The sequence below is a fragment of the Lolium rigidum genome, chromosome 4 (genome assembly GCF_022539505.1).
Source record: "Lolium rigidum isolate FL_2022 chromosome 4, APGP_CSIRO_Lrig_0.1, whole genome shotgun sequence".
Classification (NCBI taxonomy): Eukaryota; Viridiplantae; Streptophyta; class Magnoliopsida; order Poales; family Poaceae; genus Lolium; species Lolium rigidum.
In genome coordinates, this window is record NC_061511.1 from 62,428,115 (window position 1) to 62,448,756 (window position 20,642).

General features: G+C 41.7%; 1 non-coding gene across 1 annotated transcript; it reads right to left on the reverse strand.

Moving 5' to 3' along the window:
- Positions 1 to 16,594: 16,594 nt before the first annotated feature.
- LOC124650690 lies at positions 16,595 to 16,702 on the reverse strand. Its single transcript, XR_006987117.1, has one exon. It is a non-coding gene; the product is annotated as a small nucleolar RNA R71 (small nucleolar RNA).
- Positions 16,703 to 20,642: the final 3,940 nt, after the last annotated feature.

Below are 20,642 nucleotides of genomic sequence, written 5' to 3' on the forward strand. Positions count from 1 at the left end.
GCCCACACCATAGGGTGGCGCGGCCCATGGCCTGGCCGCGCCACCATGTGGTGTGGGGCCCCCTCGGCCTCTTTCGCCTCCTTTTCTTCGCGAAACCACTATGCCATTTGTGTCCACCACACCTACCTATACTACATGGTATTTTCCCGCCATTCCAAAGTACATTGCTTGAGTGCTACCTTTAAAATTCCATCATTCACCTTTGCAATATATAGCTCATGGGACAAATAGCTTAAAAACTATTGTGGTATTGAATATGTAATTATGCACTTTATCTCTTATTAAGTTGCTTGTTGTGCGATAACCATGTTTGTGGGGAACGCCATCAACTCATTGTTGAAATTCATGTGAGTTGCTATGCATGTTCGTCTTGTCTGAAGTAAGGGCGATCTACACTGAGTTGAATGGTTTGAGCATGCATATTGTGAGAGAAGAACATTGGGCCGCTAACTAAAGCCATGATTCATGGTGGAAGTTTCAGTTTTGGACAAATATCCTCAAATCTCTAATGAGAAAAGAATTAATTGTTGTCAAATGCTTAAAGCATTAAAAGAGGAGTCCATTATCTGTTGTCTATGTTGTCCCGGTATGGATGTCTAAGTTGAGAATAATCAAAAGCGAGAAATCCAAATGCGAGCTTTCTCCTTAGACCTTTGTACAGGCGGCATAGAGGTACCCCTTTGTGAAACTTGGTTAAAGCATATGTATTGCGGTGGTAATCCAGGTAGTCCAAGCTAATTAGGACAAGGTGCGGGCACTATTGGTACACTATGCATGAGGCTTGCAACTTATAAGATATAATTTACATGATGCATATGCTTTATTACTACCGTTGACAAAATTGTTTCATGTTTTCAAAATCAAAGCTCTAGCACAAATATAGCAATCGATGTTTTTCCTCTATGAGGACCATTCTTTTACTTTCAATGTTGAGTCAGTTCACCTATTTCTATCCACCTCAAGAAGCAAACACTTGTGTGAACTGTGCATTGATTCCTACATACTTGCTTATTGCACTTATTATATTACTCTATGTTGACAATTATCCATGAGATATACATGTTACAAGTTGAAAGCAACCGCTGAAACTTAATCTTCTTTTGTGTTGCTTCAATACCTTTACTTTGAATTATTGCTTTATGAGTTAACTCTTATGCAAGACTTATTGATGCTTGTCTTGAAGTACTATTCATGAAAAGTCTTTGCTTTATGATTCACTTGTTTACTCATGTCATTACCATTGTTTTGATCGCTGCATTCACTACATATGCTTTACAAATAGTATGATCAAGATTATGATGGCATGTCACTCGAGAAATTATCTTTGTTATCGTTTTACCTGCTCGGGACGAGCAGAACTAAGCTTGGGGATGCTGATACGTCTCCAACGTATCGATAATTTCTTGTGTTCCATGCCACATTATTGATGTTATCTACATGTTTTATGCACACTTTATGTCATATTCGTGCATTTTACGGAACTAACCTATTAACAAGATGCCGAAGTGCCGGTTCTGTTTTACTGCTGTTTTTGGTTTCAGAAATCCTAGTAACGAAATATTCTCGGAATCGGACGAAATCAACGCCCAGAGTTCCTATTTTACCCGGAAGCATCCAGAACACACGAGAACCGCCGAGAGAAGAGGCGCGGGGCCACCAGACCATACCCGGCGCGGCCAAGGGGGGCGCGCCCCCTAGGGTGTGGGCCCCCCTTCGACCTTCCTGCGCCGCCTCTCCGCCTATAAAAAGCCCCTGGATCAGAAAACCCTAGAATGATTGACGAAACCCACGAAAACCTTCCAGAGCCGCCGCCATCGCGAAGCCAAGATCTGGGGGACAGGATCTCTGTTCCGGCACCCTGCCGGAGCGGGGAAGTGCCCGCGGAAGGCTTCTCCATCGACACCGCTGCCATCTCCACCGCCATCTTCATCACCGCTGCTGCTCCCATGAGGAGGGAGTAGTTCTCCATCGAGGCTCGGGGCTATACCGGTAGCTATGTGGTTCATCTCTCTCCTATGTGTTTCAATACAATAATCTCATGAGCTGCCCTACATGATTGAGATTCATATGATGATGCTTGTAATCTAGATGTCATTATGCTAGTCAAGTGAGTTTTACCTATGTGATCTCCGGAGACTCCTAGTCCCACGTGTGTAAAGGTGACGAGTGTGTGCACCGTGTGGGTCTCTTAGGCCATATTTCACGAGAATACTTACTCATTGAATGGCATAGTGAGGTGCTTATTTATATCTCTTTATGATTGCGGCATGTTTGTATCACTACTATCTATGTGCTACTCTAGTGATTTGTTATTAAAGTAGTTTATTCCTCCTGCATGTGTGTAAAGGTGACGGTGCGTGCACCGTGTTAGTACTTGGTTTATGCTATGATCATGATCTCTTGTAGATTATGGAGTTAACTATTGCTATGATAATATTGATGGGATCTATTCCTCCTACATATGCATGAAGGTGACGGTGTGCATGCTATGCTAGTACTTGGTTTAGTCTCGTTGATCTATCTTACACTAAAGGTTACTTAAACATGAGCATTATTGTGGAGCTTGTTAACTCCGGCATTGAGGGTTCGTGTAATCCTACGCAATATGTTCATCATCCAACAAAAGTGTAGAGTATGCATTTATCTATTCTGTTATGTGATCAATGTTGAGAGTGTCCACTAGTGAAAGTGTAATCCCTAGGCCTTGTTCCTAAATACTGCTGAGTTACTACTTGCTTGTTTCTTGTTTCTTTGCGTTACTACTGCTGCAATACCACCACCATCAACTACACGCCAAGCACTTTTACGGCACCGTTGCTACTGCTCATACTTATTTATACCACCTGTATTTCACTATCTCTTCGCCGAACTAGTGCACCTATTTGGTGTGTTGGGGACACAAGAGACTTCTTGCTTTGTGGTTGCGGGGTTGCATGAGAGGGATATCTTTGACCTCTTCCTCCACGAGTTCGATAAACCTTGGGTATCCACTTAAGGGAAACTTGCTGCTTGTTCTACAAACCTCTGCTCTTGGAGGCCCAACAACTGTCTACAAGAATAGAAGCTCCCGTAGACATCAAGCACTTTTACGGCGCCGTTGCCGGGGAGGAAAGGTAAAAGGCTCTCATACTACGGTCTCGGGTAAAGTATTTTTACGGCGCCGTTGTGTGTGTGCTCAAAGCTATTTCCTTTAGATCCTGCAATTGCATCTTGTTGTTTCTTGTTTACACTAGTTTGGCATAATGTACAAGAGTGAGCTTCTTATTCTATTTCCTGATTTAAAACATGGATTGTTTGATGCGAAAATTAAAAAACCTATGAAATCTTCTTTGCATGCTTGGTAGTAATATTAGTATGAACGCTTTGAACACCATTGTTGACAATAATATAGAAAGTTCTAAGCTTGGGGAAGCTGGTTTTCATGATCTTTTTAGTCCCCCAAGCATTGAGGAGAAAATTTTCTTTGATGATACTTTGCCTCCTATTTATGATGATTATAATGATAGTGGTCTTTTGGTGCCACCTACTATGGAGAGTGAATTTGATTATGATTACAATATGCCTCCTATATTTGATGATGAGAATAATAATGATAGCTACTTTGTTGAATTTGCTCCCACTACAACTAATAAAATTGATTATGCTTATGTGGAGAGTAATTATTTTATGCATGAGACTCATGATAAGAATGTTTCATTTGATAGTTATATTGTTGAGTTTGCTCATGTTGCTACTGAAAGTTATTATGAGAGGGAAAATATGGTTGTAGAAATTTTCATGTTACTAAAACACCTCTCTATGTGCTGAAATTTTTGAAGCTACACTTGTTTTATCTTCCTATGCTTGTTACTTTGCTCTTCATGAACTTGTTTATTTACAAGATTCCTATGCATAGGAAGCATGTTAGACTTAAATGTGTTTTGAATTTGCCTCTTGATGCTCTCTTTTGCTTCAAATACTATTTCTTGCGAGTGCATCATTAAAACTGCTGAGCCCATCTTAATGGCTATAAAGAAAAGAACTTCTTGGGAGATAACCCATGTGTTATTTTGCTACAGTACTTTGTTTTATATTTGTGTCTTGGAAGTTGTTTACTACTGTAGCAACCTCTCCTTATCTTAGTTTTGAGTTTTGTTGTGCCAAGTTAAGCCGTTGATAGAAAAGTAAGTACTAGATTTGGATTACTGCGCAGTTCCAGATTTCTTTGCTGTCACGAATCTGAGCCCACTGCCCTGCAGGAAGCTCAGAAAATTATGCCAATTTACGTGCATGATCCTCAGATATGTACGCAACTTTCATTCAATTTGAGCATTTTCATTTGAGCAAGTCTGGTGCCATTTTAAAATTCGTCAATACGAACTGTTCTGTTTTGACAGATTCTGCCTTTTATTTCGCATTGCCTCTTTCGCTATGTTGGATGAATTTCTTTGATCCACTAATGTCCAGTAGCATTATGCAATGTCCAGAAGTGTTAAGAATGATTGTGTCACCTCTGAATATGTCAATTTATATTGTGCACTAACCCTCTAATGAGTTGTTTCGAGTTTGGTGTGGAGGAAGTTTTCAAGGGTCAAGACGAGGAGGATGATATACTACGATCAAGAAGAGTGAAAAGCTCTAAGCTTGGGGATGCCCCGGTGGTTCATCCCTGCATATATCAAGAAGACTCAAGCGTCTAAGCTTGGGGATGCCCAAGGCATCCCCTTCTTCATCGACAAATTATCAGGTTCCTCCCCTGAAACTATATTTTTATTCGGCCACATCTTATGTACTTTACTTGGAGCGTCTGTGTGATTTTGTTTTTGTTTTTGTTTGAATAAATTGGATTACATCATGCTTGTGTGGGAGAGAGACACGCTCCGCTGGTTCATATGAACACATGTGTTCTTAGCTCATAATATTCATGGCGAAGTTTCCTCTTCGTTAAATTGTTATATGGTTGGAATTGGAAAATGATACATGTAGTAATTGCTATAAATGTCTTGGGTAATGTGATACTTGGCAATTGTTGTGCTCATGTTTAAGCTCTTGCATCATATGCTTTGCACCCATTAATGAAGAAATACATAGAGCATGCTAAAATTTGGTTTGCATATTTGGTTTCTCTAAGGTCTAGATAATTTCTAGTTTTGAGTTTGAACAACAAGGAAGACGGTGTAGAGTCTTATAATGTTTTCAATATGTCTTTTATGTGAGTTTTGCTGCACCGGTTCATCCTTGTGTTTGTTTCAAATAACCTTGCTAGCCTAAACCTTGTATCGAGAGGGAATACTTCTCATGCATCCAAAATACTTGAGCCAACCACTATGCCATTTGTGTCCACCATACCTACCTATACTACATGGTATTTTCCCGCCATTCCAAAGTAAATTGCTTGAGTGCTACCTTTAAAATTCCATCATTCACCTTTGCAATATATAGCTCATGGGACAAATAGCTTAAAAACTATTGTGGTATTGAATATGTAATTATGCACTTTATCTCTTATTAAGTTGCTTGTTGTGCGATAACCATGTTTGCTGGGGAACGCCATCAACTCATTGTTGAAATTCATGTGAGTTGCTATGCATGTTCGTCTTGTACGAAGTAAGGGCGATCTACACTGAGTTGAATGGTTTGAGCATGCATATTGTGAGAGAAGAACATTGGGCCGCTAACTAAAGCCATGATTCATGGTGGAAGTTTCAGTTTTGGACAAATATCCTCAAATCTCTAATGAGAAAAGAATTAATTGTTGTCAAATGCTTAAAGCATTAAAAGAGGAGTCCATTATCTGTTGTCTATGTTGTCCCGGTATGGATGTCTAAGTTGAGAATAATCAAAAGCGAGAAATCCAAATGCGAGCTTTCTCCTTAGACCTTTGTACGAGGCGGCATAGAGGTACCCCTTTGTGAAACTTGGTTAAAGCATATGTATTACGGTGATAATCCAGGTAGTCCAAGCTAATTAGGACAAGGTGCGGGCACTATTGGTACACTATGCATGAGGCTTGCAACTTATAAGATATAATTTACATGATGCATATGCTTTATTACTACCGTTGACAAAATTGTTTCATGTTTTCAAAATCAAAGCTCTAGCACAAATATAGCAATCGATGCTTTTCCTCTATGAGGACCATTCTTTTACTTTCAATGTTGAGTCGGTTCACCTATTTCTATCCACCTCAAGAAGCAAACACTTGTGTGAGCTGTGCATTGATTCCTACATACTTGCTTATTGCACTTATTATATTACTCTATGTTGACAATTATCCATGAGATATACATGTTACAAGTTGAAAGCAACCGCTGAAACTTAATCTTCTTTTGTGTTGCTTCAATACCTTTACTTTGAATTATTGCTTTATGAGTTAACTCTTATGCAAGACTTATTGATGCTTGTCTTGAAGTACTATTCATGAAAAGTCTTTGCTTTATGATTCACTTGTTTACTCATGTCATTACCATTGTTTTGATCGCTGCATTCACTACATATGCTTTACAAATAGTATGATCAAGATTATGATGGCATGTCACTCCAGAAATTATCTTTGTTATCGTTTTACCTGCTCGGGACGAGCAGGAACTAAGCTTGGGGATGCGATACGTCTCCAACGTATCGATAATTTCTTGTGTTCCATGCCACATTATTGATGTTATCTACATGTTATATGCACACTTTATGTCATATTCGTGCATTTTACGGAACTAACCTATTAACAAGATGCCGAAGTGCCGGTTCATGTTTTACTGCTGTTTTTGGTTTCAGAAATCCTAGTAACGAAATATTCTCGGAATCGGACGAAATCAACGCCCGGGTTCCTATTTTACCCGGAAGCATCCAGAACACACGAGAACCGCCGGAGAAGAGGGGCAGGGGCCACCAGACCATACCCGGCGCGGCCAAGGGGGGCGCGCCCCCTAGGGTGTGGGCCCCCTTCGACCTTCTGCGCCGCCTCTCCGCCTATAAAAAGCCCCTGGATCAGAAAACCCTAGAACGATTGACGAAACCCACGAAAACCTTCCGGAGCCGCCGCCATCGCGAAGCCAAGATGCGGGGACGGGATCTCGTTCCGGCACCTGCCGGAGCGGGGAAGTGCCCCGGAAGGCTTCTCCATCGACACCGCTGCCATCTCCACCGCCATCTTCATCACCGCTGCTTGCTCCCATGAGGAGGGAGTAGTTCTCCATCGAGGCTCGGGGCTGTACCGGTAGCTATGTGGTTCATCTCTCTCCTATGTGTTTCAATACAATAATCTCATGAGCTGCCCTACATGATTGAGATTCATATGATGATGCTTGTAATCTAGATGTCATTATGCTAGTCAAGTGAGTTTTACCTATGTGATCTCCGGAGACTCCTAGTCCCACGTGTGTAAAGGTGACGAGTGTGTGCACCGTGTGGGTCTCTTAGGCCATATTTCACAGAATACTTACTCATTGAATGGCATAGTGAGGTGCTTATTTATATCTCTTTATGATTGCAGCATGTTTGTATCACTACTATCTATGTGCTACTCTAGTGATTTGTTATTAAAGTAGTTTATTCCTCCTGCATGTGTGTAAAGGTGACGGTGCGTGCACCGTGTTAGTACTTGGTTTATGCTATGATCATGATCTCTTGTAGATTATGGAGTTAACTATTGCTATGATAATATTGATGTGATCTATTCCTCCTACATATGCATGAAGGTGACGGTGTGCATGCTATGCTAGTACTTGGTTTAGTACGTTGATCTATCTTACACTAAAGGTTACTTAAACATGAGCATTATTGTGGAGCTTGTTAACTCCGGCATTGAGGGTTCGTGTAATCCTACGCAATATGTTTATCATCCAACAAAAGTGTAGAGTATGCATTTATCTATTCTGTTATGTGATCAATGTTGAGAGTGTCCACTAGTGAAAGTGTAATCCCTAGGCCTTGTTCCTAAATACTGCTGAGTTACTACTGCTTGTTTCTTGTTTTTCTTGCGTTACTACTTGCTGCAATACCACCACCATCAACTACACGCCAAGCACTTTTACGGCACCGTTGCTACTGCTCATACTTATTTATACCACCTGTATTTCACTATCTCTTCGCCGAACTAGTGCACCTATTTGGTGTGTTGGGGACACAAGATACTTCTTGCTTTGTGGTTGCAGGGTTGCATGAGAGGGATATCTTTGACCTCTTCCTCCCTGAGTTCGATAAACCTTGGGTATCCACTTAAGGGAAACTTGCTGCTGTTCTACAAACCTCTGCTCTTGGAGGCCCAACACTGTCTACAAGAATAGAAGCTCCCGTAGACATCAATCATCATCATCTCCACCATCATCACCGCCATCTCCACCGCTGGACACCGTCACCGCTGTAGCAATTTGGGTTTGATCTTGATTGTTTGATAGGGGAAACTCTCCCGATACTGATTTCTACTTGTTATTGATGCTATTGAGTGAAACCATTGAACCAAGGTTTATGTTCAGATTGTTATTCATCATCATATCACCTCTGATCATGTTCCATATGATGTCTCGTGAGTAGTTCGTTTAGTTCTTGAGGACATGGGTGAAGTCTAAATGTTAGTAGTGAATTATGGTTGAGTAATATTCAATGTTATGATATTTAAGTTGTGGTGTTATTCTTCTAGTGGTGTCGTGTGAACGTCGACTACACGACACTTAACCATTTATGGGCCTAGGGGAATGCATCTTGTACTCGTTTGCTAATTGCGGGGTTGCCGGAGTGACAGAAACCTGAACCCCCGTTGGTATATCGATGCAGGAGGGATCGCAGGATCTCAGAGTTTAAGGTCGTGGTTAGATTTATCTTAATTACTTTCTTGTAGTTGCGGATGTTTGCAAGGGGTATAATCACAAGTATGTATTAGTCATAGGAAGGGTGGTACATTAGCATAGGTTCACCCACACAACACTTATCAAAACAATGAAGATTAATCAACTGTATGAAGCGAAAGCACTAGACTAAAATCCCGTGTGTCCTCGAGAACGCTTGGTCATTATAAGTAAACAAACCGGCTTGTCCTTTGTGCTAAAAAGGATTGGGCCACTCGCTGCAATTATTTCTCTCGCATTTTACTTACTCGTACTTTATTCATCTGTTACATCAAAACCCCCGAATACTTGTCCGTGAGCATTTACGGTGAATCCTTCATCGAAACTGCTTGTCAACACCTTCTGCTCCTCGTTGGGATCGACATTCTTACTTATCGAAGATACTACGATACACCCCCTATACTTGTGGGTCATCACCCCTTTCTTTTCGTGATCATTAGCTCCCTCCATGCTCCCTGCATCTAGCTCAGTACTTGCCTCGTCGTTTAAAGTGGAGAAGAACCCTAAATTATGCCATGTCATGCACACCCGGCCACCTTTGGGCATCCCTCTCTCTGGCCTTTTTCTCAATTTTTCTCCTTGTCCTGGAGCATCTCTGAAGCACAAGGACCGCGCCAGTACCTCTCACTCGAATGCCAACGCACGACATTGGCCAGAACGCCCGTGTCCAAAACCATGCCAGAGCATGCCAGCCAACGCGGTGAGCGTGCTCTGGACGCGCCAGTACGTCGCCCACTCGAACGCGATCGTCCTCCCCCTGCATCCCTATCCCTGGAACGAGCACCGCCTCCACGCCCTCTACCACCTAGACCCACTCGAGCGACTGCGGCTGCCTCGTCACCGTCGTCCTCGCCGGTGAAGTACCGCGGGTACTGCCGCACTCATCGCACGCGCCCGAGCCATCCTCTCACCCTTTCACTGCGCTAGCTAGTCCGGGAGCATCGCTAGAACGCCTCCTACAAGATGCTGTCCTCGCCTTGCCCTTTCGATCGCCGGAGAGGCCACGCCGTCGACGCGCCCTTGCAGCACCCACGGCATTGCCTCCCGCCTATAAATAGAGACGTCCCGAGCACCATCTCTTCACACTCACTCATTCTCCTCCCATCCTTGCTTCCTCTCGACCACCCAATTTGACACCACCTCGCCGGAGTAGCTCGAATTGGAAGAAGAAGTCCGCCGGAGCCCGCAGATCACCGCCGACGATTGACGCTTCCCCGCACCTCGCCACTGCTACCAGGAGCTTCAGCACCGTCGACAACGTCGCCTCGTACCTAGCAGAACCCCGCGGGAACGCCGGTAGGTCCTCCGACCCCCTAGGCTCGCCGTCACTCCGTCGGGATCTCGTCGGAGACGACGATGACCCTCGACCGCCCGATCAAGTTCTAATCCAACGGTTTCTATCACTCGTACCGTTTCGCTGTTTTAAATCTCACTGACGGGTGGCCCCCACCTCGTCAGGGCAGCCCACACGCACCAGTTGCTAGATGGGCTGCGCAGTGTATTTCAAATCCGTTTCGGCCCAATAACGTTTCCCGCCTAGCCCAATAATTCAAACTTAGGTTTATTTGATAATTCAAATTGCTCTGCAGATGCTTTAGTAATTTTTGAATAGTTTGAAATCTACCAAACCAAATATAGCAAACTTTATAGCGTTGGAAAGCCAACGAAATTATCTATCAAATGCCACTGGTCCCATCTCCAATTTCGTAGTAGAATTTAAATGCTAAAAATAACAAGTCAGGGACTTTTGCAACTTGAAACTTAATTTAAAATTCAACCAAATTTGATTTTGAGTTGATTCCAAATCTCATAAATCACAATTGATGTTCTTTAATTGTTTATGTAATAATATAGCCAAGTTATTTGCATGATCATGCACTGGATCAAAATAGTGGCTATGTAGCCATTACTAGTGCATTAAATTTTGGAATTCAAACTCAACAAATGACATGAGAGCTACTCTCTCATTTAAATCTTGATCCTAAGTAATATAACCAGGGGGAATGACTTAGGCTAATGAACCTCTGATAATTATTACTTAGAGATATTAATTCATTTACATGATAGTATTAAACTATGTGAAGTATAGCACCTCAATTAAATATTACTCACATATAATAGATATGGGATGTTGACTTTGGTCAACCTATATTTCATACCTGATTATTATATAAAGAGATTAAATCTTAATGGATGTAATAAGAAGAAATTAATTTCTCTAAGAATCTAAATACCAAATTAAAGAAATAAGAATAATGAGAGGAAATTATTTATCTCTTAAGTAAGAATCAATCAAGTAATCCACCATGCCATGTTTGATTGATGATAGGATTAGTGTGTGAACTCTTGTGAGTGTTTTTAGTTTAGTATGTGAGCTTGATTTAGTATTTATACCTCGTATTCGTATATAGACGCTAGTAACGAGGAGTATCAAGAGGAGGAAGCCTACTCCCAAGAAGAAGAGGAAAACTTCGATAACTACTCTGCTCAAGGCAAGCTAATACTCTTGCTAACCACCATGATGCAAAGCTCTACAAGAGCAAGGCACCATCACCCATTTAATTTTATGTATTACCTATCCCATGTTTTTTACCTTGCAATTATTTTTGCTTATTTACTTCAAAGTACTTTCTGATTTATGATTCACTTGGTATAGAGTAGAACAAGATTAAAGGTTAGCTTAGAAACACTCAAGGCTAGATAGCACCCCTCATGAGATAGTTGCTAGTGCTAATCAAATAAAATTTGACTACTCTAGATGGGAACATGTGACTTTGAAATGAATTTGAAACCTTGGAATGATGATTCATTCCATTGAATGACTTTGAAGGTGAATATGACCAAGAGAAGATGGTGATTTTTGGATATAAAACTGATATGGGTTTGAATGCGATACCCTTCCAATTATACAAGTACCCCCACAATACCTGATTATGGGTAGGGCTTAACTAGAAACTTGTGTATTTTAGTATGGTTCCCTCTAAACAAGCATCATAGGGGTTACGCCGAGGCTGCCTCCGTATATGAGAAATGATGTGAATATGAGGTGAATGTACGACCCAAGCCCTGTGCGGTTCCGGGTTAACAGTTGGTTTTCACCGGGAGGCCAAGCTCATGGGGAGAGGTGCCTATACTAGCATATATAAGTGAAAGGTTAAGATTGATGATCCGCGTACTGAGTTACGATGATTCGGGGTTATCCTCGACGGATGTAATCAAACGTTGTGGCACAAGAGTACAACCTCTGCAGAGTGTTAAACCTATTCGAATAGCCGTGTCCGCGGTTATGGACGGTTGGAAAGGCCATACTATTTCCGTTATCAGAATTTTGAAAAGGAATGATGAATTTGAATGGTGATTTGACTTGGATCCCAAATGAATTGTGGGAATGACACTAATGTTCCCACTTGGGTTAGTCTAGCAAATGATGGGTTTTGACTAAATGTTTATCAAATTAAACTTGGCTTTATGCAAATAAACCTAGAGCTTAGCACCCCTTACTACAATTAATATGTTTTTACCTTAGCATTAGTTTGCGAGGACTTTCAAGTACTCATGGCTTTGCCCTGGCTATTCAAATGCCAGACTTTGAAGAGGAGCAATAGTATCAGGATGACGGACAACAGGACGTCTATGATAACTAGGATCGTCTTCTAACGTCAAGCGTTGCCTGTAGAATAGATAGTCCACTACTACTACGCTTCCGCTACTTATTTGTGATGTTGAACAATTTATTTGTGTAATATTGGATCATGTGATCCCTTGTTGTAAGACCATTATGTGTTGTAATAAATGATGACTCTGAACTACTTACTATTATGTCTCGCAAAAACAATCTTCCTGGGATTGCGATGTATGATGTAATAGGGCATCCGGACTTAAAAATTCGGGTATTGACATAAGAGTATCTCGGAAATATCAAGTTGGCATAAAAAGGTTGGCCCTACCGTAGTAACAAATCAAATGGGATCCCAATCCTTGATTTCTTTCCTACTTTTACCCGTTGGCATGCTGCAAAACTATCAGCCTGAATATGCACAGTCGTGTCCTCACCGCTAAAGCTCTAGCCAAAAGCAGCTAGCTACGCAACTTTTTTCTCTTTTAAAACGGAGAAAAAAAAGTTTGCATCATCTCATTACTTACCTAAAAAACTGTTTGGTTTCTACACTACTTAAAAAGAACGAAGATGATTCTTATTCTGCCATCTTCGCAATACGTTTTGGTCGTCTTCATCGTACTGCTGTCCCGCACGCGCCTACCTGGGCCGCGCGAACATGGGCATAGGATAATTTGGTTATAATTCTATATGATGTGTAATGAGTATTTTGTCAAGTTTTCTATCTTTTATGTTATCCTATGATGGTTTTATGCGAACGTCGACTGCATGTTACTTCACCTGTATGGGCTCATAGGGCTTCACTTTAATGGAATGCATTAGTGTTGGAAGCGTTGGAATGAAAGAAACCATGTTCCAAAACTATGGCGGGGACCCTAGATCTTATAACTATGATGGGACATTTAAGTCTTAATGATTCCTATACTTGCTCATGAAATGGCTCTAGGACACATCATAAGGGGTGTATTTTCTCATATCTATGGCTGCACCTAATTAAGGATCCGCCCCTAATTGAATAAAGCTTGACAAAATATTTATCGCCTTGTCTAGAACTCATATGCTAGTAAATACATGCCTCCCTCGGGAAATTTAGTTTCATATAAGAACACACTTGAGCTTGTCCTCTTGCTGCATATAGGATTAGGTTTTTCTCTCATCCAGACCATTTACTTATTTACTATTTACTTTCCGCACTTTATTTTTATTACAAACTATACACGCAAAAAACACCAAAACTGCTACTTTATTATTAGTTCTTTCTTATCGATCTGCTAACCAATACCTTTAGCTCCTCGTGGGTTCGACAACCTTTCTTTTTGAAAAGTACTACAATTGATCTCTTGCACATGGGTGCCATCAGTCGCCAACAGAAAATATCATATGGTGGATTGGGACACTATTTGCAAACCCAAAGGGTATAGGGGTTTGGGAATCCTCAATACCAAACACATGAACATCGCTCTCATGGTGAAATGGGTTTGAAAGCTGTATCAAGGTGCGGAGATCCTTTGGGTAGACGTCCTTAGGGCCAAATACCTGGGAGATCAAGACCTTTTCTCTCTGGGGGTGCCCACGCGTGGTTCCCAGTTCAGGAAATCTATTCTGAAGCTGAAGTGGTATTTCAAGATGGGGCAAAGCATCAGGTCCACGACGGAAACAGAACTTGTTTCTGTATGGACTGGTGGACGGGGGTGGGATCGCTCAGGGTGAGCTTCCCACACCCGTTTGAATGTTGTGACAACCCGTTTGCGACGGTTGCCGCAGTGAGATCGGCCGAGGGATGGCATATTAGGTTCAGGAGGGCCTTTGGTTTGGCTGAGACGGTGGAGTGGGACAACCTGTGTCAGGTTTTGACCTTCATCCTTTTAGTCAGGGGAGCGACAAAGTATCAGGGGAGTGCGCTGTGAATTCCTTATATTGTAGGTTATCTCTTGGTGCGGCGGTACACACTTTGCGGATGTATGGAAAACTAGGGTCCTGCCCAAGATCAAGGTTTTCCTATGGCAACTTCTCCGGGGCAGATATCCGGCCGGGGACTAGCTGGTTAAGCGGCGTGGCCCATCTGATGGGAGTTTTGCCCTCTATTGGGAGGCAGAGGATTGTAATCACATTTTCGTCGGCTGCGACCTAGACAGGTTTATGTGGGCAGGAGTTAGGGAACTCCTCAATTGTGATTGGAATCCGGCAAGGGCCGGATAATTTCTAGGTATTGTCTAGGGTGTGTCGGGTGCTCTTCGTAGGCTAGTGTGGTTCACTATTGTCCCCCAAAGCTGAGCGCCTTGGAGCATCAGAAATAAACTAGCTATCGAAGGAAAGATGATGAATAACCCGGCTGATACATTGTTACATATGTCCTTGCATATACCGAGATGGAGGGTTCTGGTCAGATCGAAGGATAGGGATCTTCTGGATGCGGCATTGGGCGAGATTAGGAAGCTGCAGGCGCAGACGAAGGACGACGGATGATATGTTCTCATGTGTGCGTTGTGTGTTGATCAACCCTAAACCTACCTATATTTTTGACCCATTTTTAACTTTTTCATATCATTTCCACCCCACTTTCTGGTTAATATTTTGATTATCTTGTTTCATACACAATATATACATTTTACAGGCTAGTTATATATTTTTGCAGATTTGGTGCGCAAAGGCACCTAAGCTTCGGCTTCTTCAAACTTTGCAAATATGATTAAAGGACAAGATATGCCACGGCGCACTTTTGCTCTTCAGCACATGATCCAATGCAGAATTCGAATTCAAACGAGCTACGTGTCTCTGTCTGAGCAGCCGAGGACCTGCAGGCGAGAGAAATTGAAAGCTCGAGTGGCCGCTTGCAAAAAGGAGGAGAAGACACCCGAGCGAGAGATGCGGGGATGGAGGCATATAATCATCACCCCCACTGCGTAAATCGACCACCCACACAGCACCAGGACCGTGAGGAAGCAGCGCAACACCGTCTCCTTGGGCGGGAAGAAGGGAGAGGCAATCTAGATCGAGATCTGGAGCGCGGCGCGGTAAGTTCTTCCCCCTCGACCACCCGTCTGTTCTTCTTCGACCTCTTCATCAACAGATCGTCGATGTTGTGCAGTCACTAGATCTTCTTTCTCCTAGTCCCTTGCTTGAGTTCTAGGCCTGAGACACCCTGGATCTAGAGTAGTTGGCGAGCGCGCAACTTAATCAGCTGTTGTGCGCTTGTTTCTGTTCATCTAAAATTAGTGTTTGTGTAACTCTCTTGTTTCTGAACCCCTGCTAGTTTGTCATCAGTTCCCTATGTATGTTTGTGTGTGTTTCTAGTGTGCCGTGTTAAAACCTAAAAATCACCAAAAAATAGTGTAAACTATTGTCTCTATCTTCTAATCCCTTGCTATTTGTGAGTGTGTGAATTTATCTGGTTACTTTTAGTTGCAGTAAATCAATCTTTTGTGTGACTAGACTGTAGAGGTTTGCTAGCAGTTATAGCTTGGTCCCTGAGTTGAACACGACATCCCTATTATACAGAGATCAATTTTGGCGCCGTTGCCGGGGATCAACTTTTGCTTTTAGTAAAATTTCTATAGATCTAGTTTTTATCTCTTACCTGTGTAGATTTTTGGTTTTAGTGCACTAACCTACTGACGTGTGTTAGTGTTGTGCACTAGATCTGAATGTATGCAGGGAGTTGATGTATGAATGAAGAGGAAGAGTATATGTTCCCATTTGATCCAGAAATCGAAAGAACTCTGTTCAAGAGAAGAAGAGAGTTGAAAAAGAGACATCCAGTGGAGTTAGAAGTGGTAGAAATGGGTGAAAATCAGAAGAAATTGCTCAGGTATCTGTGGATTCCAAAGGAACAGTCAGTTGCTTCAGGAATTGTGTCACCAGTGATACATGCAAACAATTTTGAGTTGAAACCCGCTCTTATCAACATGGTGCAGCACTCACAGTTTGGAGGGACAACTCTTGAAGATCCTCATCTGCATATCAGGACATTCTTGGAATATTGCAATACTCTCAAGCAGAATGGTGTGCCACCTGATGCCATTAAACTGTCTTTATTTCCCTTTTCCTTGAGAGATGGAGCAAGAACCTGGTTACATTCTTTGCCACCAGTTCTGACAGATACTTGGGAGCACTTGTTGCAGGCATTTCTGGAAAGATATTTCCCTCCAACTAAAGCTGCAGAGTACAGAGACAAGATTACAAGATTTGCTCAATTTGATGGAGAAAGCTTGTATGATGCTTGGCAGAGATACAACACTATGATAAGACTCTATCCTCATCATGGTTTGGAGCAGTGGTTGATCTTGCAAACATTCTATAAAGGATAGACACAACAAACAAGAGCATATGTTGATTCAGCAGCAGGAGGAGGAATTATGAACAAGACACTTGAAGAAGCATTTGAATTAATTGAGATCATGGCTTCACATCACTTTCAGTGGTCCAGTGACAGAACAGTTGTTCCTCAAGCTCCTGGAATTCTTTCATTGTCTTCTACTGATGCTTTGGCAGCAAAAGTGGATATACTTAGCAGGCAAGTAGCTGGAATGATGTCTGGAAGTGGAGCATCTTCAATTTCTTCTGTTCAGTCTACCCAGCCAGTATGTGAAATATGTGGCGTAGCAGGGCATTTAAATGGAGAATGTACATTTTATGCAGCTGTTGGTCCATCTGTGTCTGAGGTTAATTATGCACAAGGACAATCACAGTATGGTGGTGCATTCTCTCAGAGTTATAACCCTTCTTGGAAGAATCATCCTAACTTGTCCTACAAAAACAGTCAAGGGCCTAATTCCTTTGTAGGAGGGCAGTCTTCAGTGGGAACAAAACCAGTGATGCAACCTTCAAATTACAATTTCCAAAGGCAGCAAGAAGTTAATAGCAATGAAAACAGCAGATTAGAGGAAATGTTTAAGATGCAGTTTGATGCATTCATTGGAATGAGGCAAGAAATCAAAGAATTGACAAACAGTATCAAAGGGAATTCAGTGATAAATGAAGCTAATGAGAAGCAGTTACCAGCTCAGCCAGAGAGGAATCCAAAAGCTTAGTGTGGAGCAGTAACAAGTGTTGATGTTGTAGTAACAAGATCAGGAGCTAGTGCAAATCCTGTTTTGCCAACTCCGTCACCCATCAGTCGAGCTTATGTGCCTCCAGCAAGAAGAATCAGTGAAAGGGAAAGTGAGCCATCACCTGAAATAGAAACAGTTAGAGAAAAACCTCTTGTTCAAGAAAGGAAAGAAACAGAGGAAATTCACAATGAGTCAGTTAGGATCCCTTTTCCAGAGCGGTTGGAAAAACCAAAGGATGAAAATCAATTTGCTAAATTCCTGAAAGTGATGAAGGATGTACAAGTTACAATTCCTATTCTTGATGCAGTAATGCATGTTCCAATATATGCAAAGTTCTTCAAAGAGTTACTGTCGAAGAAGAGAAGTATAGAAGAACCAGAGATTGTCACATTATCCAAGGAATGTAGTGCAATAATCCAAAATGCTTTGCCTACTAAATTGGATGATCCTGGTAGTTTCTGTGTTCCCTGTGTTATTGGTCAGAATTCTTTTAGTGCACTTTGTGACCTGGGATCAAGTGTTAGTGTGATACCATTGTCAGTAACAAAAGGAATGAGGATGGGAGACTTGCAGTCAACTTCAGTAACATTGCAGTTAGCAGACAGATCAATCAGAAAGCCAGCAGGAATTCTTTTGGACATTCCAGTGATGGTAGGGAAATTTGCGTATCCTGTAGATTTCATAGTTCTTGACATGGACGACAGAAGTGAATCTGTGATACTTGGTAGGCTATTTCTAGCAACAGCTGGAGAACTTATTGATGTGAAAGGAGCAAAGCTAACACTGCAGTGGGGAAAAGAGAAAGTGATGTTTGATATGAGGCATCCAACCCATCTGACACATCAACCAGAGCCATGCAACAGAATTGATACAGTGGGAAGTTCTGTGGAGGATCTGTATCTGGATAAAGGAATTATCCATCAAACAGAACGTGAGGTCACAAATGCAGAAGAATTTCATTATGCAGTTTACCAGATAGCAAGTGATATCAGTAAGCAAGGTGAAGAGCCAGAAGTTGTGCTACCAGAGTATGAACTCAAGCCACTGCCAGCTCACCTTAAATATGAATTCCTTGATTGCAATAAGAGATTTCCAGTTATTATGAATGCAAGCCTGGCACAAGATCAGACACTTGAATTAGTGGAGCTGCTGATGGAATACAGAGATGTGATGTGATTGGGTATTCCATAGCTGATATCAAGGGAATTGACCCTGAATTTTGCAACCATAGGATTTATTTGGAGGATGGAACAAAACCCTCAAGGGAACATCAGAGGCGTCTAAACCCTACACTACAAGAAGTTGTGAAGAAAGAAATATTGAAACTACTCACAGCTGGAATTATTTATCCTATATCAGATAGTGAATGGGTAAGTCCAATACATGTGGTGCCCAAGAAGAGTGGAATTACAGTAGCAGAAAATGATATGGGAAACCAAGTGCCTATCAGGTTGGCCAATCGATGGAGAGTCTGTACTGACTTCAGGAAATTAAATAGTGCAACTAGGAAAGATCATTTTCCCTTGCCATTTATTGACTAGATGTTGGAGAGATTAGCAGGGCACAAATACTATTGTTACATGGATGGATACTTTGGATTCTTGCAAATACCAATACACCCAGATGACCAAGATAAAACAACTTTCACTTGCCCATATGGCACTTTTGCTTACAGGAGATTGCCATTTGGTCTGTGTAATGCACCTGGTACTTTTCAAAGGTGTGTTATATCCATATTCTCCAGTGAGATTGAGAAATCATGGAAGTATTCATGGATGATTTTACTGTGTATGGGTCTAACTTCGACACTTGCTTGAAGAATCTTAGAACAGTTCTGCGAAAGTGCCAGAAGCACAATCTTGTACTGAATTGGGAGAAATGCCATTTCATGGTAGAATAAGGAATTGTTTTGGGACATCTTGTGTCAGCCAGAGGTATAGAGGTGGACAAAGCAAAGGTTGATGTGATTGCCAAGCTGCCACCCCCAATAAATGTCAAAGGGGTCAGGAGTTTCCTTGGGCATGCTGGATTCTATAGGAGGTTCATCAAGAACTTTTGTCTGATTGCCAAACCACTGACCAACTTGTTAAATCAAGATGTAGAGTTTTTTTTCGACAAAGAATGCCGAGAAGCTTTCAACCTGATTAAAGAAGCATTGATTACTGCACCAGTACTTCAAGCTCCTGATTGGACACTTCCATTTATTCTGATGTGTGATGCTAGTGACTATGCAGTAGGAGCAGTCTTAGTGCAAAAGAAAGAAAAAGTGTTAGGAGTTGTCTGCTATGCAAGTAGAACACTGGACAGGGCTCAAGCTAATTACACAACCACAGAAAAGGAATTGCTTGCAATTGTCTATGCATTTGATAAATTCAGGCCATATCTGGTAGGAAACAAATGCATTGTTTACACAGACCATGCTGCTATCAGATATTTGCTCAGCAAAAAGGATGCAAAGCCAAGACTACTCAGATGGATTCTATTGCTACAAGAGTTTCATATTAAAATTAAGGACAAGAAGGGAACAAAAAATTTGGTGGCAGATCATTTGTCCAGAATTAATGATATAGAGCAGGAAAAAGTTCCAATTGCAGAGTCCCTTCCTGGTGAAAATCTTTTGCAAGAGCTTGCTGTTAAGGGAAAAACTCCTTGGTATGGAGACTATGTGAATTATCTGGTTTGTGAAAAATTACCAAGAGAATTCACCTATCAGCAACGAAAGAAATTTCTACACACTGTGAAAGAATATTTCTGGGATGAGCCTTACTTTTTCAAGCACTGCAAGGATGGAATAATGAGGAGATGCATACCTGAGGAGGAAGTCAAAAGTGTCATTTATCACTGCCATTCTTCATCATATGGAGGACATGCAGGGGCAGACAAGACTCAAGCAAAGATCCTACAGGCAGGATTCTTCTGGCCAACATTGTTCAGAGATGTGTACTATTATGTGAAGTCTTGTGATGCATGTCAGAAAACAGGGAAAATAACAAAGAGAAATTAAATGCCTGAACAAGGAATTCTAGAAGTTGAATTGTTTGATGTGTGGGGAATTGATTATATTGGTCCACTGCCTTCCAGAGGATACAAATATATTCTAGTACCTGTTGATTATGTATCAAAATGGGTAGAGGCAGTGCCTATAGTCAATGCAGA